Raw genomic sequence first — 25,168 nt, forward strand, 5'->3', positions numbered from 1 at the left:
TTTCTTTCTTTCATTTCAGTTTCTTTTAGAAAAACATAGTAATTGAATATTCAATTATTATAAGCCGGTGTTAAGCTCATGAATTCTTAATAATAAGTATAAATTCCTTCTTTTGGGTGTACGCCGTTGGCGTAGCCGGAGGCAGGCGGCGGGCTGCTCCCCCGTGCTAGCAGCTCCCCCGGTAGAAAACTGCCTACCGAGAAGGTTACTAGCAGATCCAGCGGGTCCAGTCGCCGCCCCAAAGCTACCCTAGAGGAAGTGATGGGCGATTTGAAAGACTCCAATCAAAATCCTTAAAGGAAGAGCAATCCAAACGTTTTACGCAGTAATTTTTTCAAAACATATAGCAATGACCTGTTCAATGCAAGGGAACAAAAAGAAAATGAGGGTAATTGACAGGATAATAGGAGAAATATGTTAAGAGATAGTTGAAGCGAGGACATAACAAGGTAAACCCCACAAATCGCTTCAGTACAGATAACGTAAAGAAACGTTTAAAAGGTCATCATCTTCTTCATGTTGTTGTTCTTGTAGCAGTGCTTAGCCCCATCCAATAGGTGTGACCGATCACAAATTGTCATCAACGTTTTTGCTCTTCTGAAAAGTTACAATTATGTCGCTTAAAACATTATTGTTGTTGTTGTTGTAGCAATGCTCGCCCACCTAATAGCCTCGACCGATCACAAATTGTTATCAATATCCTCTAACGGGAGTCCAAGGAAACTTGCCGTTTCAACAGGGGTGGACCATAAGGAAAGGGGTGTTAGAGGCGTTGGATCCACATTGCAATTGAAGAGATGGTTGGTGTCATGTGGGGACACGTTGCAAGCGGGGCATACATTTTGTATGTCGGGGTTGATTCTGGATAGGTAAGAGTTTAACCTGTTACAGTATCCAGAACGAAGTTGAGCAAGAGTGACACGCGTTTCCCTGGGGAGTATGCGTTCCTCTTCCGCAAGTTTTGGATAATTTTCGTTAAGCACTGGATTCACCGGGCAATTCCCGGCATAAAGGTCCGACGCCTGTTTATGGAGTTCACCAAGGACCTGCTTGTGTTTTTTCACTTCATACGGCTGGGTTCTCAGGTGCCGTATTTCCTCAAAATGCTTACGGAGATGTCTGTTGGGATGCCCAGGTTTCTGGGTATTCAACAGGAACTGTTTGGTCAGCATCTCATTTCTCTCCCTGATGGGGAGTATTCTCGCCTCATTATGCAGATGGTGTTCTGGGGACATAAGACAGCCCGTGCCGATTCTGAGAGCAGTATTTTGGTAGGCCTGTAGTTTCCTCCAGTGGGTGATTTTTAGGCTTGGCGACCATATGGGTGACGCGTAGCACGTAATCGGCTGGCTAATTGCTTTGTATGTAGTCATGAGCGTTTCTTTATTTTTTCCCCAAGTACTGCCAGCGAGGGATTTGAGGATTATGTTACGGCTCTGAATTCTCGGAACGATTGCGGCTGCGTGCTCACCAAAATGTAGATCCTGATCAAACGTCACACCGAAGATTTTGGGGTGTAGGACAGTCGGTAGCGTAGTGCCATGTTGTTGTTGTTGTTGTAGCGATAAGGTTGCTCCCCGAAGGCTTTGGGGAGTGTTATCGATGTGATGGTCCTTTGCCGGATACAGATCCGGTACGCTCCGGTACCACAGCACCATTAAGGTGCTGGCCCGACCATCTCGGGAACGATTTATGTGGCCACATTAAACCTTCAGGCCATCCCCTCCCTCCCCAACCCCAAGTTCCATAAGGAGCTTAGGGTCGCCAGAGCCTCGTCTGTTAGTGAAACAGGATTCGCCGCGGATAGGTGAGGTTGACAATTGGGTTTGGAGAAGCTATATGTTGCGCTGGCAACCTGCAGGGTTGCGCTACACAGCCCCTTGAATCTGGTATTTTAGTCGCCTCTTACGACAGGCATACCTACCGCGGGTATATTCTGACCCCCCTAACCCGCTGGGGGAAGCGTAGTGCCATCGACGTGGATGTTCAAAATTGTCGACATTTGGGGCTTCCATGTTGTAAATAAGGTCGCGGAAGATTTAGTCGGCGATAATGCCAGGTTACGCGAGGCGAAAAAACTGGAGAGATCAGGGAGGTAGCCGTTTATTTTATTGCATAGCGCATCGATCTTTGGGCTTGGGCCTGTGGCCATTATTGTGCAGTCATCGGCGTAGGAAACGATTGTGACTCCTTCCGGTGGTGAAGGTAGCTTAGATATGTAGAAATTAAACAAAAGTGGGGATAGGACACCACCCTGTGGCACCCCTTGTTTAATTCTCCTTGGTTTTGATGTTTCGTTTCTAAATTGCACCGATGCCTGCCGACCACCCAGATAATTTGCGGTCCACCTTTTAAGACATGGGGGAAGGGTAGAACCTTCCAGGTCCTGCAGTAACGAGCCATGGGTGACCGTATCGAAAGCTTTTGATAGGTCTAGCGCTACGAGTACTGTTCTATGGTGGGGGTATTGATTTAAACCGCAATTTATCTGGGTGCTAATGGCATTTAGCGCGGTGGTAGTGCTATGGAGTTTTCTGAAGCCATGCTGATGAGGGGCTAGCTGCAAATTTGCTTGGAAATAAGGGAGCAAAATGGCTTCAAGCGTCTTTGCCACTGGCGATAGGAGAGATATCGGACGATTCGACTCACCTATTTTAGCTGGTTTCCCAGGCTTTAGTAGCGGGACCACCTTGGCCATTTTCCATTTCTCAGGTATGACAAAGGTGGAAAGAGACAGATTGAGGACATGCGCTAAATATTTGAAACCCTCTTTCCCTAGGCTTTTAAGCATCGGCATGGCTATGCCGTCTGGGCCCACTGTTTTGGATGGTTTAGCACGACCAATGGCGTCCTCAACCTCTTTAGCGGTGATGGTGATTGGTGAAGCACTGAATTTGTGTTTATGTGCATGTCTATTGGCTCTCCGTCTATCTTTGTCGACCGTAGGATGCATTATATATTGTCGGCAGAAAGCGCTCGCGCATTTTTTCGCGTCCGACAGCACTTTGTCGCCAAAGGCGATGGAAACTTTGTCTTTGTGCTTAGTCGGATTCGAAAGGGACTTTACGGTGGACCAAAGTTTACCCACACCGGTAGAGAGGTTACAACCCCTTAGGTGCTCCTCCCATTCCGCCCGCTTGTGTTCATCCACAAGCAATCTGATGCGTTGGTTTATATCCCTTATTTGGGGGTCGCCTGGACCAAGCTGTCTTATAAGGTCACGTTCTCTCGCTAAGTTTGCGGCCTCCGCCGGGAAGTGGGGCCGGATTTCGGCAATTCTCTCGGCGGGAATGAAAAGTGCCGAGGCGGATTTAATGACCTTACGGAAGGCACGCTCCCCTTGGCGGGCATCAGTCGGGATAGGGAGGGCAGCAAAGCGGCTGTTTGTAAAGGATTTATATTCTTCCCACTTCCCTTTTTTGAAGTTTATGAAAGTGCGTTTTTCAGTGAAGATGAAGTCGGCGGTACGCTCAAGCGAAATAAGTATGGGCAGGTGGTCGGATGCCAATGTTACCATCGGCTGCCAGTTGACGCAGTTTACGAGTTCTGCGCTCACGATTGAGATATCTGGCGAGCTGTGACAGCTTCCTACCATACGTGTGGGGGCGTCTCCGTTTATTGTGCAGAACGTCGTTTCTTCTATTTGATCCGCCAACATCTCACCCCTACTGTCCGCCCGCAAGTTTGAATGCCATATATCATGATGGGCATTGAAATCACCTAAGATAATGCGATTGTTGCCAGTGAGTAAGGCCCTGATATTAGGGCGGTATCCACTGGGGCAAAAGGTGGCAGGAGGGATGTAGATGTTGATGATTTCTAGGTTTGCATCGCCTGACCGGACAGATAGGCCTTGACGTTCTAAAACATTGTCCCTGCGGTCGACGCCAGGATCAAATATATAATATTGCACAGAGTGGTGTATGATAAACGCGATACCGCCTCCATTTCCGCTCTCGGGGTCTTCCTGTGGACGTTATACCCAGAGCAGGTCTGCAATGCAGATCTTGCTGTGAGTTTAGTCTCTTGAATCGCAGCAATGCGGATGTTGTGCCGCTTCATGAAATCGACTATCTCCGTAATCTTCCCAGTTAGTCCATTACAGTTTAACTGCAGGATTCTGAAGTGCATAAGGGGAGACGTCGCCACTATGGGGGTAAGTGACGGGTGACTACGCCTGGGTTGTGGAAGGCCAGGACGCAATTGCTGTTGTGGCCCTGGGACTGGGCGTCCTTGGGCAAGTATTGGGGTACCCGGATGATTTGGGTTTGCGCGATGAAACCCGTCGGGGGGTTGCCGTCGCGGAGACCAGAACATCTAGGAAAGTGGCACCACCCAAGGCAGGAGCTGCATTGGGCGGATGTCGCAAACCTATATATTCTGTGCTGGCAGACGGTGCAAACGGAGGTAGGGACTAAGAGTCTGCTTCCCTGACCTGCACGATTGCTGCCGGAAAAGAAGGGGGGGTGGGGGAGAAGACGGGGGCAGGGGCTGATGCACAGCATTGCTACCAACTCTACTACGAAGGTAGTAGTTATGAGTGGTGCTGTTTGAGTTGTTGGCGCCGTGGGGCGCGAGCAGCAGCAGGTACTTGTTGTGGCTTGCTGGGCAGCGGGGCTGCAGGAAGGTAGGGGGGGGGCGCTAAGGCGTAGACTACGGGACCCCTTGGGCGTGAACAGCAAGGAGCCACAAAAGATTTATAAAAGTTACGTGGACGTCGGGTTTTGGGATCAAGCCCAGAACAACCTGTCCGATGCAACCATCCCTTGCACGAGACACACTGAACAGAGTATGACCGTCCTAAAAAGATTCTTTTCCGGCAGATGCAGCAAAACCATTTCTCAGGACCGGGGTCAGGAGACGGACCCGGATTGGATTCGATGCCTTCCCGGAGTAAGAGAATATGGAGCAGTCCTGCTGCAAGGAGCTGCTGGGAGGATGACAATTTGTGGGAGGGACGAAACAAATTAGATGGGGTCACACTGAAATGACAGTCCTTGGTCGGGAAAAATCCCGAGGCGCTCCGGTACATAGAACCGACTGCGATCATTCGTCAAATAAAGAAAAATAATAAATATTAATCATGTTATCATCATCTATAACACTCCCCAAAACCTGCGAGGAGTTTCTTTAAAATTACAAGAATAAGGAGGAACTAGCGCTGGGCATTATACGGAGCACTGTCACTTGCCACTTCTACAAGTAATACAAGTGACAGTGTAATTTTTGCCATCACCCAAAAAAACAAAACTTTGAGTCATTCTGGTCCAACTTTGACCTGGGGTGGCTTTCCATAATTCGATAGTCGACACTCGTTAGCTTGATACTTTAATTCGATATCGAACGCTCGACGACACAGTTTATGTTTACGTATTTCAATTTGAGTACATTTTTCTCGTGTATCAAAAAGTTTTTTGAAAGTATATTGGAATCATCAAAATAATTTCAATAAGGAAAAGTGTTTGTTTGCTGACTCCTTAGCTTAAAATTATTCCTCAAATAATCGCAAAAGCATTAAAAACTCTAGCTTACGAAAAGCAATTCGACACCTAAGGTGCTATCGAACAGATTGTATCGAACGTTCGATACGACGCGACGAGATTTTGTGTTACCGAACGCAAAAACGATTATTTGATACTCGTTTTTATTCGATATCGAATTACGGAAAGCCACCCCTGGTTATTTTTATAGGTATATATGTGACCTGGCCTATGAAAAGGTGGCTTATGACTCAAAAAAGAAATTGCGAGAAACAGCTGTTAAAAATAAACAATTCATTTCTTCAGTTCTTAGTAGTAGTAGTTTTTTTTTTTTTTTTGAGTCATAAGCCACCTTTTCATAGGCCAGGTCACATATATGTAACTTTTGACTGCCTCGCTGGACTTAACCGTCGCACCAACACTACAAAAATCATTAACTTGACTTGACTTGATATACATAGGTACTATCTAGAGTTGGATATTTTCATTGCATTTATTTGTCTATGATTTCATTAATCTTAACGAATAGATTTACATTCAAACATCTTAAATGCTAATAAATTTATTTTATGCATAATAAGAGTAAAGTTTAGAGCTAAAAGACGCTCTCAGAAGTGCGACGTCAAGCTAAAGGCTAAAAAAGATCCTGTTGTATTCATTGACGGCACTAGAGACTGGATCAAAATTGTGATAATTAGCTCCGATTACTTTCACATGGAACGGATATTGGGCACGAAGGGTTCTGCTCGGGACATTGAAGCCAATTTACCCTAGTAGTTCCGGGCAGGCAACCCAACCACATATAAGATCATACACAAACAGCAGACAGTATAGAACGTCTGGCCGCAAGCGACTTTTTTTATGAGCACAGCGGGCGCGGTATGAAGGTAATGGTTCTAAAAAATTAAGCGGTTGGAGTGCGAATCGAGTGAAACTCTTCTGTACTCTTTCCTGTCTTTGAGAATGGGAGGAATATATTGGGTTCCAAATTATGGAAGCATATTCAAGCTTTGAGAGTACTAAAGAATTATATACAATTTTTCTGGTGTATGGATCTTTGAAAGCTCGCCCATATCGCAGCAGGAAAGCCAATATATATTAAAATACAGAATTATAAATACTATACACATTGAAGGTACTAGGATTAAGTCTAGAGCAAATCGACATCAAAAATTTAGAAACAAGTTTTTTCAATGAGAAAATTGTTTTTCCAAGCGGGGTCGACCCGCGCCAGTGATTTACTATGAAAAGCATCTGAGTGAAAATGTATCTGACTTGCAGCTGACGTTCGGTGTCGGTAAAAACATGCATCCAATCTGTAGGAAGAATTAAATGAGCACCACGTAAAATGGAAGAGAATCTCTGCCAACATCCCCTCAGAGGTAAATCGCGCTGATCATTAGTTTTATGTTATTTTTACATTTAAGTGTTTATTTTAGCCAACTGGACAATGTACATTCGCAGTGCTTCTACTCCTAGATGACTAAGCTCACACTGGTTGGCTAGCGCTGGAAGAACCAGCCTGCAACTACAATATTTTGTTAAGACACACTACTTCTTAAACATACATAAACATTTATTTTGAATAATTCGGGTAAAAGTCTAGAAGAGGGGTCGACTCCTAATCGCTACAACAACAAAGACGCGTATTGACCTCGACAACAATAATCTGAGAAAATTTGTATCTCTCTCCGGAGATATTTGCAGCTGAAGTGGACAATTTTCAAGCGGTTGTTGTTGTGCACTGAAAAAAATTTTCTATACAAAGGGATTTTGAACGCATTTAATTTTGATTCCACCCCATTGGTGGACCGGCCAGGGTAATTTTATATAAGTGCGGTCGGAATCCGCTAACGCAGAAAGGTATTCTGAGCAAAAATACTATGGATCCCACCTCCGGTTTCGGAGGGACCCAGGGTAATTTTAAAATTTTTCATTAATATATTTTGAACAAGTTAATATTTTTATTTGCAGCCTTCTGATTATTAGTACTGTTGTCAAGACGAGTCGTTTGACACCTCTCACAATTTTTTTGGACTCGTATTAGGAGTCGACCCCTGTTGTTGTTGTTGCATTAACGATAAAGGCACTCCCCGAAGGCTTTGGGGAGTATTATCGATGTTGATGGTCCTTTGCCGGATATGGATCCGGTATGCTCCGGTAACAAAGCACCATTAAGGTACTAGCCCAACCCTCGGGAACGATTTATATGACCACATTAAACCTTCAGGCCATCCCTCCTCCTCACCCCCTAATTCCATGAGTCGACCACTGTTGTTGTTGTTGTTGTAGCAGTGCTTCGCCCCACCTAACAGACGCGACCGATCACAAACTGTCATCAATATCCTCTAACGGGAGTCCAAGGAAACTTGCTGTTTCAACAGGGGTGGACCATAGGGAAAGGGGTGTTAGAGGCGTTGGTTCCACATTACAATTAAAGAGATGGTTGGTGTCATGTGGGGACACATTGCAAGCGGGGCATACATTTTGTATGTCGGGGTTTATTCTGGATAGGTAAGAGTTTAACCTGTTACAGTATCCAGAACGAAGTTGAGCCAGAGTGACACGCGTTTCCCTGGGGAGTATGCGTTCCTCTTCCGCAAGTTTTGGATACTTTACTTTGAGTACTGGGTTCACCGGGCAATTCCCGGCATAAAGGTCCGACGCCTGTTTGTGGAGTTCACCAAGGACCTGCTTGTGTTTTTTCGCTTCATACGGCTGTGTTCTCAGATGCCGTATTTCCTCAAAATGCTTACGGAGATGACTCCTTAAGCCCCTAGGCGGTGCTGGCTCGTCAATCAGATGTCTGTTGGGATGCCCAGGTTTCTGGGTATTCAACAGGAACTGTTTGGTCAGCATCTCGTTTCTTTCCCTGATGGGGAGTATTCTCGCCTCATTATGTAGATGGTGTTCTGGGGACATAAGAAGACAGCCCGTGGCAATTCTGAGAGCAGTATTTTGGCAGGCCTGTAGCTTCTTCCAGTGGGTAATTTTTAGGCTTGGCGACCATATGGGTGACGCGTAGCACGTAATCGGCTGGCTAATTGCTTTGTATGTAGTCATGAGCGTTTCTTTATCTTTTCCCCAGGTACTGCCAGCAAGGGATTTGAGGATTTTGTTACGGCTCTGAATTCTCGGAACAATTGCGGCTGCGTGCTCACCAAAATGTAGATCCTGATCAAACGTCACACCTAAGATTTTGGGGTGTAGGACAGTCGGTAGCGTAGAGCCATCGACGTGGATGTTCAAAATGGTCGACATTTGGGACGTCCATGTTGTAAATAAGGTCGCGGAAGATTTAGTCGGTGATAATGCCAGGTTTCGCGAGGCGAAAAAACTGGAGAGATCAGGGAGGTAGCCGTTTATTTTATTGCATAGCTCATCGATCTGTGGGCCTGGGCCTGTGGCCATTACTGTGCAGTCATCGGCGTAGGAAACGATTGTGACTCCTTCCGGTGGTGAAGGTAGTTTAGATATGTAGAAATTAAACAAAAGTGGGGATAGGACACCACCCTGTGGCACCCCTTGTTTAATTCTCCTTGGCTTTGATGTTTCGTTTCTAAATAGCACCGATGCCTGCCGACCACCCAGATAATTTGCGGTCCACCTTTTAAGACATGGGGGAAGGGTAGACCCCTCGGACGATACGACTCTCCTATGTTAGCTGGTTTACCAGGCTTTAGTAGCGGGACCACCTTGGCCATTCTCCATTTCTCGGGTATGACAAAGGTGGAAAGAGACAGGTTGAAGACCTGCGCTAAATATTTGAAACCCTCTTTCCCTAGGCTTTTAAGCATCGGCATGGCTATGCCGTCTGGGCCCACTGCTTTGGATGGTTTAGCGCGACCAATGGCGTCCTCAACCTCTTTAGCGGTGATGGTGATTGGTGACGCGCTGAATTTGTGTTTATGTGCGTGTCTGTTGGCCCTCCGTCTAACTTTGTCGACCGTAGAATGCATTATATATTGTCGGCAGAAAGCGCTCGCGCATTTTTTCGCATCCGACAGCACTTTGTCGCCAAAGGCGATGGAAACTTTGTCTTTGTGCTTAGTCGGATTCGATAGGGACTTTACGGTGGACCAAAGTTTACCCACACCGGTAGAGAGGTTACAACCTCTTAGGTGCTCCTCCCATTTCGCCCGCTTGTGTTCATCCACAAGCAATCTGATGCGTTGGTTTATATCCCTTATTTGGGGGTCGCCTGGATCAAGCTGCCTTATAAGGTCACGTTCTCTCGCTAAGTTTGCGGCCTCCGCCGGGAAGTGGGGCCGGATTTCGGGAATTCTCCCGGCGGGAATGAAACGTGCCGAGGCGGATTCAATGACCTTGCGGAAGGCACGCTCCCCTTGGCGGGCATCAGTCGGGATAGGGAGGGCAGCAAAGAGGTTGTCTGTAAAGGATTTATATTCTCCCCACTTTCCTTTTTTAAAGTTTATGAAAGTGCGTTTTTCGGTGACGATGAAGTCGGCGGTACGCTCGAGCGAAACAAGTATAGGCAGGTGGTCGGATGCCAATGATACCATCGGCTGCCAGTTGACGCAGTTTACGAGTTCTGCGCTCACGATTGAGATATCTGGCGAACTGTGACAGCTTCCCACCATACGTGTGGGGGCGTCTCCGTTTATTGTGCAGAACGTCGTTTCTTCTATTTGATCCGCCAACATCTCGCCCCTACTGTCCGCCTGCAAATTTGAATGCCATAGATCATGATGGGCATTGAAGTCGCCTAAAATAATGCGATTGTTTCCAGTGAGTAAGGCTCTAATATTAGGGTGGTATCCACAGGGGCAACAGGTGGCAGGGGGGATGTAGATGTTGATGATTTCTAGGTTTGCATCGCCTGACCGGACAGATAGGTCTTGACGTTCTAAGACATTGTCCCTGCGGTCGATGCCAGGATCAAATATGTGATATTGCACAGAGTGGTGTATTATAAACGCGAGACCGCCTCCATTTCCGCTCTCGCGATCTTTTCTGTGGACATTATACCCAGAGCAGGTCTGCAATGCAGATCGTGCTGTGAGTTTAGTCTCTTGAATCGCAGCAATGCGGATGTTGTGCCGCTTCATGAAATTGACTATCTCCGTAATCTTCCCAGTTAGTCCATTACAGTTTAACTGCAGAATTTTGAAGTGCATGAGGGGAGACGTCGCCACTCTGGGGGTAAGTGACGGGTGACTACGCCTGGGTTGAGGAAGGCCAGGACGCAATTGCTGTTGTGGCCCTGGGACTGGGCGTCCTTGGGCAAGCATTGGGGTACCCGGATGATTTGGGTTTGCGACCTGGCAACATGGCGCGATGAAACCCGTCGAGGGGTTGCCGTCGCGGAGACCAGAACATCTAGGAAAGTGGCACCACCCGAGGCAGGAGCTGCATTGGGCGGATGTCGCAAACATATATATTCTGTGCTGGCAAACGGTGCAAACGGAGGTAGGGACTAAGGGTCTGTTTCCCTGACCTACACGATTGCTGCCGGAAAAGAGGGGGGGAGAAGACGGGGGCAGGGGCTGTTGCTCAGCATTGCTTCCGACTCTACTACGAAGATTGTAGTTATGAGTGGTAGCAGCTGTTTGAGTTGTTGGCGCCGTAAGGCGCGAGCAGCAGCGGGTACTTGTTGTGGCTTGCTGAGCAGCGGGGCTGCTGGAAGGTAATGGGGGGGGGGGGGGGGCGCTTAGACGTAGACTACGGGACGCCCTTGGGCGTGAACAGCAAGGAGCCACAAAAGATTTATAAAAGTTACGTGGACGTCGGGTTTTGGGATCAAGCCCAGAACAACCTGTCCGATGCAACCATCCCTTACACGAGACACACTGAACAGAGTATGACCGTCCTAAAAAGATTCTTTTCCGGCAGATGCAGCAAAACCATTTCTCAGGACCGAGGTCAGGAGACGGACCCGGATTGGATTCGATACCTTCCCGGAGCAAGAGAATATGGAGCAGTCCTGCTGCAAGGAGCTGCTGGGAGGATGACAATTTGTGGGAGGGACGAAACAAATTAAATGGGGTTACACTGAAATGACAGTCCTTGGTCGGGAAAAATTCCGAGTCGCTCCGGTACATAGAACCGACTGCCTTGGGAAGCGGTCGACCACTGTTCTAGTCTATTACCGTAACTCGAAAAAAACAACAGCTATCCGCTAGATTTCACACATAACGAATTTCTGAAATGCGGATGTGGGCAACATCACTAATTTCTCACAAAGCACTTATAAACAGTATTTATGTATTTAGTTGCTCCATCATCAAAAAAAAATAAAAAATACGTATCTTACAAACAAACACCAAAGGATTTGACAATTGTAGTGCAAGTGTAGAATTATATCAACGATCTAACGCCTGTACTTATGAGAAGAAAACATATGTATACAATATTAATAAACTAAACTATGTAATTGCAAGCATTTGTTGGAATAATTTTTTGCATCCTAATAAAAAGCAGTACAAGAGTTATTGCAACTGTTACAGTAGAGGGATAGTACGTTAGCCTACCATTAGTATCCGTTCAAGTGACGTGGCAACTTACAACAAAGCGTTTAAAAAGAGATTTTCTAGACGCAGTCATCTTTTGGTGGTAGCAAATATTCATCTCACTTAGCAGCTGCCGTTTGGTGTCGGCATAAAGCATATGGATTCGACAATTTTTAAGAAAAATTTAAAGAGCAGCACACCACATATTGAAATAGAAGCCTGGCTGTAATCTGTTGGGTTTTATACCGAGCAAATTGGTGTATTATAAAAAGTTCAATATATATTTTACTGCACACCCCAAACAAAAGCGAACGGTACTAGAAAATCATATAATTGCCAACGATTCTGTACTGTTGTTGTTGTTGTAGCAGTGCTCCGGAACTCGCACCCGTTTGCAACGTAATTGTTGCCGTTTCTATGTTCGGGGAATGGTGCAAACAACGACCGCGGCCCTCATTATTTGTATACAAAATAATTTAAGCATTTTTCACAATTCACTTCCAGCACAACAACTATGGCGGCTGACAAAAACCTGTTTTTGTTTTTAGATGTTTCAGGGGGCTTTTTTCGATGCAAGTCAGGGGTGCAGAATACCTCCAATGTAATTGCAAACAAACGTGTATGTGTGTATGTAGCGTATTTTTACTATGGCGATTTATGAATTAACAATACGGCCACAGGTTTTTGTATCCACCAGCGCAATTCCTAACATTCATGAATATGTAAATCGCTGATAACAGTGCAGCAATACTTTCTTTATGGCTAAAGCTAGACAATATTTGTTAATTAACCATTAAGGGATATTCGAATACTTTTTAAAAACCTTTTGTCTGCTTAATTTATTCGTTTTCATCAGCATATTTTTATGAACTTAATTCCAATGTTGGCAGACATTCCTCGCAAAAAAATTGCACAACACTTCTGCCCGAGTTTTGCTACTTTCCCTCGTTTTACTTACACGAATTATGTTTTTTACTAATTCACTTTAATAGAAAAACGTTTCTCGATTATTTTTAACATTTAATTGTATTATTATTAGTACTAAATACAAATTTTTCACAAGACTTGCAATTAATAACACCGACACTTTTGACAGAAAATAATAAATCGCTTTTCTTAACAGAGTTGCATCTTTATGAGGTATACATGGAATTGAAACAGCATGAAATATAAGAAACACGAATGTAAGGCGTTTTCAGATTTCTAATATTTGTTTATAAATAAAATTTGGACTATTTAAAAACAGTTAAACGTTATATTTTCGGTAATTGTGCAGTTTAGGGGGCCCACCCTAAAATTGGGCCAAAATTTTCGAGTGAGTTATCGAAAGAAGCGTATTTACGCCTAGATTAAGAATCCGAAAGTTAACTTTTTTCACCCGTTTAAAAGTTATGCGCGAAAAACTGGTTTGTCTGGTACAGATTGTTCCCGCAAATTTACAATCTTTTAAGTGCACAAATCCACCGTGGTGTGATGGTAGCGTGCTCCGCCTACCATACCGTATGCCCTGGGTTCACACCCCTGGCAAAGTAACATCAAAATTTCGGAAATAAGGTTTTTCAATTAGAAGAAAATTTTTCTAAGCGAGGCGCCCCTCAGCTCGGTCTTAGATCTCTTCGGAGGTTATTGCGCGTTACATTTATTATTATTTTTTAAGTGAACAAATCACAACCTGTTTTGTTTTTCGATGGATTAGTACAATCTGATATTCACGAATTAATGAAAAAAATTTGTCTAATTTTCCTAATTAATATACAATAATAAATAATAAATTATAGAAAATACACTCTAATCACTTGATTCGTTGTTGAAGAAAAACATCTGATGGTGAACAGTGCTGCCAGATTACTTTTGTTTTTCTCAAGCCAGAATAATGAAAGGTGATAAATAGAGATAAACAATCACGCTCTATGTATTTTGTTTTTGTAATTGTCTGAACGGTTAGCAGTTCAATATTTTTCCAGAGAAGAGAAGATACGTTGTTATTTTATCCAACGAAAGCGTCGAAGGCGCAAATTTGGAATAAATAATTGGGCGAAATCGCTCAATTTTTCATTCCAAATTTTTGTATTTTACGAAACGTATTGCAAGTTGTATAGCTCTTACGACTGCAAAAAGTAAAATAAATAAAACTATATGTTTTATTTATCGAAAAAAGCGGCGCATGCGAAATTTGTTATTCGAAATTTTCACTTAGCGCGATTTTTTATTACTTATTTTCATTTTTTTTAAAGTTCTGTTATATCTTAAAAAAACAATATCCCTTTTATCAAGCTTCGGTATTTGTTTTCAAAAAAGCGCCGCTTTTTTAATCCAAATTTTCACATTTTCAAGCACTGGTATTTGTTTTCAAAAAAGTATTTGGAATAAAAAATCGTGCGATGTAGGCGAAGGGAAGAGAAGAGAAGGAAAGGACAGAGAAGAGAAGAGGAGTGAGGAGGAGAGAAGACTGCTCCTAAATAAAAATGAAAATTCCAAATATTTGCCAGCGTCCCATTATTTTGATAAATTAAAAACATATTCTCTTCTCTTTTAATATTGTAACGAATTTACTTGCAAATCCTCTTATTTGCAACCCTGTGCTAAGTTCGAATCACTAAACTGTTGAATAAATGACTCCAATATTTAATAATGCAAAATGGCCTTTATTAAAGTACTTCACAATAACAATCAAACTTTGCAACGAATAGTTTGCTTAATAACCAAACTGATTGATAGCTCAAATGAAACTCTACTATTCAATACTGCTCTTGCTCGCTAGATAGCGTCTTAATCGAAATCTCAAATCAAACTGAATTCCAGCGCCTCTACACTTGTTGCCTTTTATACTCTTTGATTTCAACGTTCGCATCTTCTAGACGCTTCCAGAATCTACTAGTCCATCAGCTCTCAAACTTCTCAGCTGTAACTACAATTGCACAATTTTATAGCTTTTCTCATTGCATACTTTCAGGAGTATCTCAGATATATGCATGTGTTTGTGCATTGACTCTCCGCTGCTCGTATACGTACATGGTACATATGTGTAGACGCAATTATTGTTTCGTTTATGTAGATACATAATGATTGAATTATTGATGTGAATTCACGTCGCTGCTTAGCATCGGCTTAGAGATAGCAGCACCCCTTAGTTTTGCTAATATTCGTAACACTGCCCTCCACCTAAGTCTGATCGTCCCGATCAGACAAATATCTCGATCTAAACGCTGCTAGCATCGCCAAATGTACCACTCTTCTATTTCGTGATTTCCCAATACTGCTCTTGCTCGCTAGATAGCGTCTTAATCGAAATCTCAAATCAATCTGAATTCCAGCGCCTCTACACTTGTTGCCTTTTATACTCTTTGATTTCAACATTCGCATCTTCTAGACGCTTCCAGAATCTACTAGTCCATCAGCTCTTAAACTTCTCAGCTGTAACTACAATTGCACAATTTGATAGCTTTTCTCATTGCATACTTTCAGGAGTATCTCAGATATATGCATGTGTTTGTGCATTGACTCTCCGCTGCTCGTATACGTACATGGTACATATGTGTAGACGCAATTATTGTTTCGTTTATGTAGATACATAATGAATGAATTATTGATGTGAATTCGCGTCGCTGCTTAGCATCGGCTTAGAGATAGCAGCACCTCTTAGTTTTGCTAATATTCGTAACACTGCCCTCCACCGAAGTCTGATCGTCCCTATCAGACAAATCTCTCGATCTAAACGCTGCTAGCATCGCCAATTGCACCACTCTTCTATTTCGTGATTCCCAATTGCTTGTATGCGGTAGACGACATCACTGATTTTCTTCACAACTCTGTACGGGCCTTCCCAACTGCACCGATATTTGGATGGAACACCTTTCCGCCGGTGAGGGTTGTATAGCAGTAACAAATCTCCCTCCCGGAAACCTTCCAAATTATTTTCCTTGTCGTACCTGTGTTTCATCTTACTACTCATTATCCTGGATCGTTCCCTCGCACTCTGTTGCTTGGCCAATGAACTACTTCGTAGAGTTTGCACTTGACGGATTGGCTTCGCATAATCAGTATCGTTCCCACATTTCACAACAGTAGTGCGCTCTGGCTTGAAACTACCCTCGAATTCTTTCTCGGAAATTCGTTGCTTCGTTTTCCTGCGTCTTTTAGGTTTTATCAATGCCAGTGTTTCTCTCGCAGGTACTTTTGGTTTTGCTTTATTTGGCCCATTCGACCTATTAACCTTTGCCTTTCACTTCCGTGGTTTTTGTCGAGTCTTCTCCACCAGTACTCGATTACTACTGAATCCTTTCCGCAAACTGAAGTTAAGTGGTATATCCTGGTTCTCATAACGCATCACGCTTCTCTGCATATCGATCTTGATGTCATGGTCAACCAAGAAGTCTACTCCCAATATGCCTTCTTCAACGATCTTCGCCACAACGAATTTGTGTCATCTGTGATGACATATACATTTTCTGTTCTTCTAGTTGAGATGACATTGTTGCTTGAGCAGATATTGCAGCCAAAATCATGTTCAAGTCTGTGCTCGTAACTGTCTGCGATGTTTCGTTTTTCTCTTCAATTTTTGTTGTTGTCTCGTCCCCATCAGGATAAAAGACATACTCGTCCACATCAATTCCTTCTGCTTCTATTGCCTCTCGTAGCCGTGCCTGAAGTTCGAGTTTAATGCCGGTTGTATTCAATCCACGGCTCTCCAACTCCTTCTTCAGTTGCTGGATTTTCAATTCACTGAACTTTGACATGTCCTTGTTGTCCTCTGGAATTTATTCAACAATTCCTCTTCTGACACCAATTGTAACGAATTTACTTGCAAATCCTCTTATTTGCAACCCTCTGCTAAGTTCGAATCACTAAACTGTTGAATAAATGGCTCCAATATTTAATAATGCAAAATGGCCTTTATTAAAGTACTTCACAATAACAATCAAACTTTTCAACGAATAGCTTGCTTAATAACCAAACTGATTGATAGCTCAAATGAAACTCTACTATTCAAAATAATACTGCTCTTGCTCGCTAGATAGCGTCTTAATCGAAATCTCAAATCAAACTGAATTCCAGCGCCTCTACACTTGTTGCCTTTTATACTCTTTGATTTCAACGTTCGCATCTTCTAGACGCTTCCAGAATCTACTAGTCCATCAGCTCTCAAACTTCTCAGCTGTAACTACAATTGCACAATTTTATAACTTTTCTCATTGCATACTTTCAGGAGTATCTCAGATATATGCATGTGTTTGTGCATTGACTCTCCGCTGCTCGTATACGTACATGGTACATATGTGTAGACGCAATTATTGTTTCGTTTATGTAGATTGAATTATTGATGTGAATTCGCGTCACTGCTTAGCATCGGCTTAGAGATAGCAGCACCCCTTAGTTTTGCTAATATTCGTAACAATATATTAAATTCAAATTATTCAGTGAGTTAAAAGCAGTATAATTGTATGTTTATTTGAATTTATGTTGAGCCTCCACCGCCTTGTATTCCTAAAGAGAACAACAAAAATAATTTCCATCGCTGCTGAGCTGGCAACACTGTTCACATTCATATGTGTTCATTTCGACAGACATTTTTTGCAAATTTTTTTTTGACATTTTATAAGTAAATTAGTGAAATTTAATATTATTTTTTCGGTAACTCGTGCAAGTTAGATTATATTAATATATTAAATATCAAAAGTAAAATGATTTGTGCGCTTAAAATATTGTAAATGTTCGGGAACAATATGTACCAGACAAACCAGTTTTTCGCGGATAACTTTTAATCGAGTGAAAAAAGTTAACGTCAGCTTTCGGATTCTTAATCTAGACGTAAATACGCGTCTTTTGATATCTCACTCGAAAATCAATGTCCAACTTTAGGGTGGGGCCTCTAAACTGCACTACTACCCTATTTTCTATTAACATATCGTCGTTACAATGCCAAAGTCACGAATGTGCCATTTTTGTTTAGACGTATTATTACGTATGTCAAATTTTGCAAATCGAATGTGCATTTTTTTGAAAAAAAAAAAAAATAATAATAATAAACATTTTTCAATTAGCATTACTTAGGGGCTTACAAAAGTAAACCTCCCAATAGTGCTTCAAATATACAAAATTAAATCTCTATTAATTAAATCTCTATTTTTAACAAATTTCTTCAAGGTTTGAAACGCATTTTACACAAAACATCAAATATGCACATGCGTGACTTTGACATTGGACCGACGATATAATACAGCGTTTTATTTATTTTATACATATTGGCGCGTAATTATAGTCAAAATAAAATAGATTTTAAATTTAGTTGCAGCTTTTTGACATAATTTTCCTTGAGCTATCTGTCAAAAAAACTGAAACTAAATTTAAAACCTATTTTATTTTGACTATGATTATGCGCCATTAATTTTTTATTTGTGTTGAAAACAAGAAATTTTTTTTTCCCTGGCAAATATTATCGATCGGACATTACAAAACTGCCACTTTCTGACTTTCATGAAATCGTAACGTAGTACAGGGTACCTCGAAAAATTTCTAATAAATAGCTTTCCGCCCACTGGTCGCACCAATAATGTCAAGTGAAAAGCGCGCCAAAACAGAAAAAAACTATAACGAATTGTCCTGTTATCTGGATGAACATTTTAAAGTGAATTTGCAAGTGCGCGAACGTGAAATTTTTAAAATTGCTTTTTGTTTAAAAAAAATAGTGCCGATCGATTAAAAATATGTTGCTTTGTGATGTGGACAGACAAACCTGTCCACCACAAGACAAAGTTTTGGTTTTTGTTATCTATAAGTCCATCAGTGAAAGTGAATTGAAAGTGCGCGAACGCGAAATTTTGAAAAGTGTTTATTGATAAAAAATAACGTCGATCGATGAAAAGTGTGTAGTGTTGGGTTGTGGACAGACACACATGTCCACTCCGAGACCAATATCTTTTAAAATCACCTAGGATGCAGAGTTGCTGCGAATAGATGGCCTACTTGGGAGCTGCACTGAATCCTATGGGATTCATTTGCAATCTCCGCTTTAAGGCAATACCCATAGGAACACGGAAGCAGCTCAGCAATGCAATACCTACATTGCAGTTAGGTAAGTAAATTTTCTCTAAGATATCAACAAAATCAAATAACTGTATTTGTATGTATGTATATTCGTTTGCACTTCGCTGCACGTTTTTGTTAGGGTGCTCCATTATTTTTTTCTTTGCGATATATGTATGTACGTAATGCCAAGTACAATTAAACATGCATATAGACACACATATTGTAAGGACTACCTGAGCGTTTTTCTTCCTAGAGTGTCGGAACCTCAAACTCGCGTAACGTGTCATTGAGTCGGAGATACAAAAAATAAATTGAGAATTTACACAATGCAAGAACAAAAATGCGAAGTTACGATCCGGCAGCTCCATGCTCATAAAAATTGAAGAATAAGAATTAAAACAACCTGGCATTTTAAGGGTAGTAATAATTACATAAAGTTCATTAAAAAATACACATATAAGATAAAAAATTGCATACATCTTTACTTTTGACTAAAATGAAAAAAAGCAAAAAATAACAGAGTTATTGGTTATCAGTCAACAAACGGCCTCTTTCATCTACCAGTTTTTATGAAAAAAATTCAGTCGTTGTAAGCCCATGGGGGGTGTGGTTTGAACCCCCAAAACTACACCCCCTTGCGCACGACCCTGCATATAGGTAAAATGAATTAATTATTTAACAAAGAATTTGTGCTTGAATTTTTTTATACGTAGGATTTACAACTTTTTACTTTAAACTTTTCTTGATCTATGTATTAGAGGTTTACGCCGATCACTTTATCGGCGGCGGCGGCGTAGGCTCTATTATATACCGGCGGCGGCGGCGTGGGCAGAGCGCCGGCATACGCCGGTGTTCTTACTTTAAACAGCTTGATTTTTCTATTTAAAAAAATAGTATTTAGAAGAGGTTTTATTTGTATGTATTCAAGGAAATTAAAGTTTTGGCCATTTCTAAAAAAGCCAGGGTGTTTGCCTCAAAAACTCGCAGATCGTTCAAAAATTCTCAGTAGTAGCTCTTTGCGGAGGGATTGTCCCTCGTTCATTTACTCCAGGGAGGCTTCGAACCTAACCCCGTTCTTTGGAATTGGTGCAGCGTCTGCTGAAAAGAAATAGAGATACATAAAATGGTAACACTTTTGTCTGTATATCTTGTGCAAAGCGTAGTTTCACCTGGGGTTAACTCCTATTAATCGTCGCGAACATAATTTCTTTAAATCATTTGTGGCTCCTTGGCAGTCACGCACAAAGGTGACTTACGGTTGCTAGTCATGGTCTATTAATACTGATGACTCTCGTGGTACAGGATGCATCCAGTTTTTTCGAGCTACAATTCCCGATGATTAGCAGCTACAATTCCCGATGTACGAACAGTAGCAATCCCAACCACCAGTCGCTACCACGCCCCTCCTGATCCTCACACCATATGCCAGCACAGAAGCTACATGACTGCGACTTCGAACTCATATATACCTTCCTCGACGTCACTTTCCTAGAAGCTCTAGGTGTAGCTCCGAAGACTTTCTAACGGAGGTTTTTGTCGCCCTATGCTGCCGAGCTACACCAGAGAAACACCTTGAAACGTTAGGGAGTTACTATTCGGCCAAAGATGCCGCCCTCGAAATAATAAGCAGTCTAAGTGAACGTCATTGCGAAACTCATGGGTGAAAATCGTATAATCCTCGGCGCATCTACATAATTAAAATTTTACAAGGACCCTGGATACAATTTTTAAAATGTAGACCAAAGTTTGCAGACGCTTGTATTCACAACATTTATTTCAATAGTCTTCGTTAAATCAAAACGATATTTTAGAATGGATGACCGCGTAATTTCAGTTTTCAGACTAGTTCGACTGTCCACTACGTTAGGGTAGTAGCACACACGGTCATTAGTTCGACTGTCATGGGAAAGCTTTTGCTTCACCACTTTCAGTGTTCTTGCGAAGGAAAAAGCCTCACCTGGTAAATATATGTGCCTACGTTTTCACATTTGTAGAAGAAGACGTAACGCGTAGGTTATATTTAAACTTAGTTGGTAGCCTATAACAATGTGATTCACTCCAAGGGACTAGCTCTGCATAAGGGCCGCCAACTTTAGGAAATGTCAAACCGGAAGACTTGGGTGTTGACGGATGAAGTGAGAAAATCAAAATTAACATTTCAGACGCTATTGTATACTTTCGCAAATAAACAACATGTGTTTAAATGTAAGCCCAAATGATTTTCAGACCCTTCTCCTACGTATATATATCCTCAACTTAAGTATGAGGTAAGAATCATTTCAAAGGAGTATTTATGTCCCTAGAACCTACTAAAGGATTTTGCATCACTGGTTTCGCTTTTTCCTTCAGTCAATCGCAATGTAAACTTTTTTTTTAAAATCGGGTAATTTTTGCGTAATTTGCTTTTTTTTAACAACTTGAGGACAATTTGAAAACATGTTCGCCTTGGGTCATTTTATTTGGATTCATTGTTCATTATCAATTTTTTGAAAAAAAAAAGCAAAGTGAGCATATAATTTTATTATAAAACTTTTCTTTTAGTGTTTTGTTTTAATAACTTGGTGAATTTGGTGATGCAAAGTCCGTGTTAAGCTGACATCGCAATTAGTTTCCTATAACTGACAGTGATGCGCATCCGTTGATACCACTTTCGCCCATATCCGACCAATTTTCGACAGGAACATAAATTGCCTAAACTGTCTTAAATGAGTAGAAAATATATACCGCGCCGGACGCCGCCGCCGCCGCCGCGGCGATATTTTTAACATTCGGCGGCGGCGGGCGAAAAACGACTAAAATCGGCGGCGGCGGCGTTTATCGGCGGCGTAAATCTCTACTATGTATATATATATGATATATAAATGAATTGGTATATATAAATGAATTGGTAAAAGTCTACAATAGGGATCGAGTGCTAATACGCGTCCAAAAATATCGGGAGAGTTGTCAAACGGCGTGTATTAACCTCGAAAACAATAATATGGAGGCAGAGAAGAAAAATTGTCGGGAGATATTTGCAGTTAAGTTTGGCAATTGTTATGTGGTTGTTGTAATATTGTACACCTGAACAAGTTCTGTGTCAAAGGGATTTTGCACGGATCTAATTTTGATCCCAACCCATTGGTGGATCGGCTTTTTTTTTTTGAACGAGTTCAAATTTTTATTTTCCGCCTTCGGATTATTACTACTGATGTCAAGACACTTCGTTTGACACGCTTCCTTTTTGGACGCGTATTAACAGTCGACACCTATCCTAGACTGTTACGTGGTTCGTTATGGTTCAAGGGTTGTTTAAACATTTCTTTTTTTTGGAAAAGTGAAATAAGGGATGTACAACAAAGATATAGAGAGGGAAGAGGGGAAGCGAGGCTCACTTCTTAATAAAGGCAAACCAATTTCGGGCAGAACAAAGTCTGTCGGGTACACTAGTACAATTTATCATTTATCTTTGTTCATATATCATATGTTCAATATTTTTTGAAATAGATGAACAAAGCTCGAAATGAGCTTCCTCTTCCCCAGCGGTCAATATCGGCTGTCGATAGGAATATTTTCTGGACAGTATTTTTTTTTCATAATATGACATAGCTAGACGCTAGATGATAACTAAACAACAACAGCAAACAAAATCCTCACGTCGCTTGCCGGCAGCACTTGGGAAACGGATAAAGAAATGCTGCTAAGGACTTACAAAGCAATTGGCCAGCGGTTTATGTGCTACGCGTCGCCAGTCAGGTGTCTCAAAAATACACACACCAGAAAAGGATACAGGCCTGCCAAAATGCTGAACTTAGAACTGCCACGGGGTGTATCCTTGTGACTCCTGAATATCACCTACATAGCGAGGCCAAAGATCTCAATATCAAAGAACATGACGAAATGCTGAACGGACAGTTTTTGCTTAATTGTCACAAGCCTGGTTACTCTAGCAAACAACTGCTTGATCTAGCTCCGTTTCCAAGAGGGTTAAGGGGTTAACCCCAGGTTTGTGAAAATTAGAAAACATTTAGAAAACAATTAGAAAACTTCATAGCACAACCGCCACGCTAAATGCCCTTAGCACCCAGATAAATTGCGGTTTAAACTAAAACCCCCACCATAGAACAGAACTCGTTCCGCTAGACCTATCAAAAGCTTTTGATATGGTCAACCATGGCACGGTACTGCCAAGGGTCTACCCTTCCCCAAGTCTTAAAAGGTGGACCGCAAATTATCTGGGTGGACGGCAGGCATCTGTGCAATTCAGAAACGTAACATCAAAACCAAGAAAAATTAAAGAAGGGGTCCCACAGGGTGGTGTCGTATTCCTACTTTTGTTTAACTTCTACATATCAAAGCTACCTTCGCCAATAGAAGGAGTTACTATCGTTTCCTACGCCGATGACTGCACAATAATGGCCACAGGCTCAGGCCCACAGATCGATGAGCTTTGCAACAAAATAAACGGCTACCTCCCTAATCTCCCCAGTTTTTTCACCTCGCGACACCTGACATTATCACCGACTAAATCATCGGCGAATCTATTTACAACATGGACGTCCCAAATGTCGACCATTTTGAACATCCACGCCAATGGCACTACGCTACCGTCTGTCTTACACCCCAAAATCTTGGCTGTGACTTTCGATCAGGATGTACATTTTGCTGAGCATGCAGCCGCAATTGTACCGAAAATTCAAAGCCGTAATAAAATCCTCAAATCTCTTGCTGGCAGTGCTTGGGAAAAAGATAAAGAAGCGCTCATTACCACTTACAAAGCAATTGGCCAGCCGATTGCATGCTACGCGTCCCCGATATGGTCGCCAAGCCTAAAAACTACTCACTGGAAGAAGCTACAGGCCTGCCAAAATACTGCTCTCAGAACCGCCACGGGTTGTCTTCTTATGTCCCCAGAACATCATCTCCATAATGAGGCGAGAATACTCCCCATCAGGGAGAGAAATGAAATGCTAACCACACAGTTCCTGTTGAATACCCAGAAACCTGGGCATCCCAACAAACATCTGATTGATAAGCCAACACCGCCCAGGGGCTTAAGGAGTCATCTCCGTAAGCACTATGAGGAAATACGGCACCTGAGAACACAGCCGTATGAAGTCAAAAAACATAAGCAGGTCATCAGTGAACTCCACAAACAAGCGTCGGACCTCTATGTCAGGAATTGCCCGGTGAATCCTGTACTCAAAGAAAAATACCCTAAACTTGCAGAAGAGGAACGCACACTACCTAGGGAAACGCGAGTTTGCTTGGACGCCAGTTAGAGGATATTGATGACAATTTGTGATCGGCCACACCTATTGGATAGGGCGAAGCACTGCTACAACAACAACAACAGAGGGTCAAGGGAACATCTCCATAAGCTCTATGATAAGTTCCGAGAAACACATCTGCCAGGACACGCCTAGTGAACCCCGTTATCAATATACATTATCCAGCTCTTTACAGCAGAAGAAAGCACAGTAGCAAGGAAGACACGAGTGACCCTGGCCGGACTCCGTTTTGGATACTGTAACAGATTAAACTCTTACTTGTCCAGAATCAACCCCCACATACCTTCGTAATGTATGTAGTGCATGCGATGCGCCCACACATGACACCAACCATCTTTTCAATTGTAATGTGGAACCTACGCCTCTAACACCAACTTCCCTATGGTCCACCTTTTAAGCTGGCGTGTGTTTCCGCTGTTAATGCTCGTTTTAAGATCGACGTAGTAATTCACTGTCTAGAATTTATATCCATCAACATTGACGTGGCTGCCGAGGCGCGAATTCCTTCTTTTTTGCTTCTTTATTCAATCCAGAGAAGGCCGAACTTGCGGAGCGTTTGTTAGGTCTAGGGCCTGGCTGAAGTTCGGGCCAAGCAGCATACAGTCAACTCCTTTTCGAGCTGCCAAAAACTACTTTAAAGCCGATATAAAGATAGTGCGCCTCTTTTATTAATTATAAAGATATTACATAAATAAAACCACATTTCATCTTCTATTGCATAAAGAAATATACATTCTTGTTTTCATAATAGTTTATTTTTATTGACTTAAACATCATTTATGCATTTTTTATGCTATCAACGATCTAACAGCACATAAATTGAATTAAATTGTAAATTATGTTCATCATTAAGATGTAGTTATGTAATTTATTTTTATATTTAATTCACATTCAAAGTTGGATTGTTAATGAGAAAAGAATT

The 25,168-nt window shown here is 42.1% G+C and overlaps 1 protein-coding gene across 2 annotated transcripts in view; it reads right to left on the reverse strand.

The window, feature by feature from the left end:
• The window catches only part of Gapvd1 (GTPase activating protein and VPS9 domains 1), a 61,551-nt gene extending 48,504 nt beyond the window's left edge, over window positions 1-13,047 (reverse strand). The window contains exon 1 of one of the 2 annotated variants that reach the window (XM_067783711.1): window positions 12,909-13,047. The gene's annotated coding sequence lies outside the window, so the exon portion shown is untranslated. Of the gene's footprint in view, window positions 1-12,005; window positions 12,458-12,908 lie in introns of those variants that run through there. The other variant, XM_067783712.1, reaches the window with a different exon arrangement.
• Between the last annotated feature and the right edge of the window lie 12,121 nt (window positions 13,048-25,168).

This window comes from Eurosta solidaginis, chromosome 4, assembly GCF_040869045.1.
Source record: "Eurosta solidaginis isolate ZX-2024a chromosome 4, ASM4086904v1, whole genome shotgun sequence".
Taxonomy (NCBI): Eukaryota; Metazoa; Arthropoda; class Insecta; order Diptera; family Tephritidae; genus Eurosta; species Eurosta solidaginis.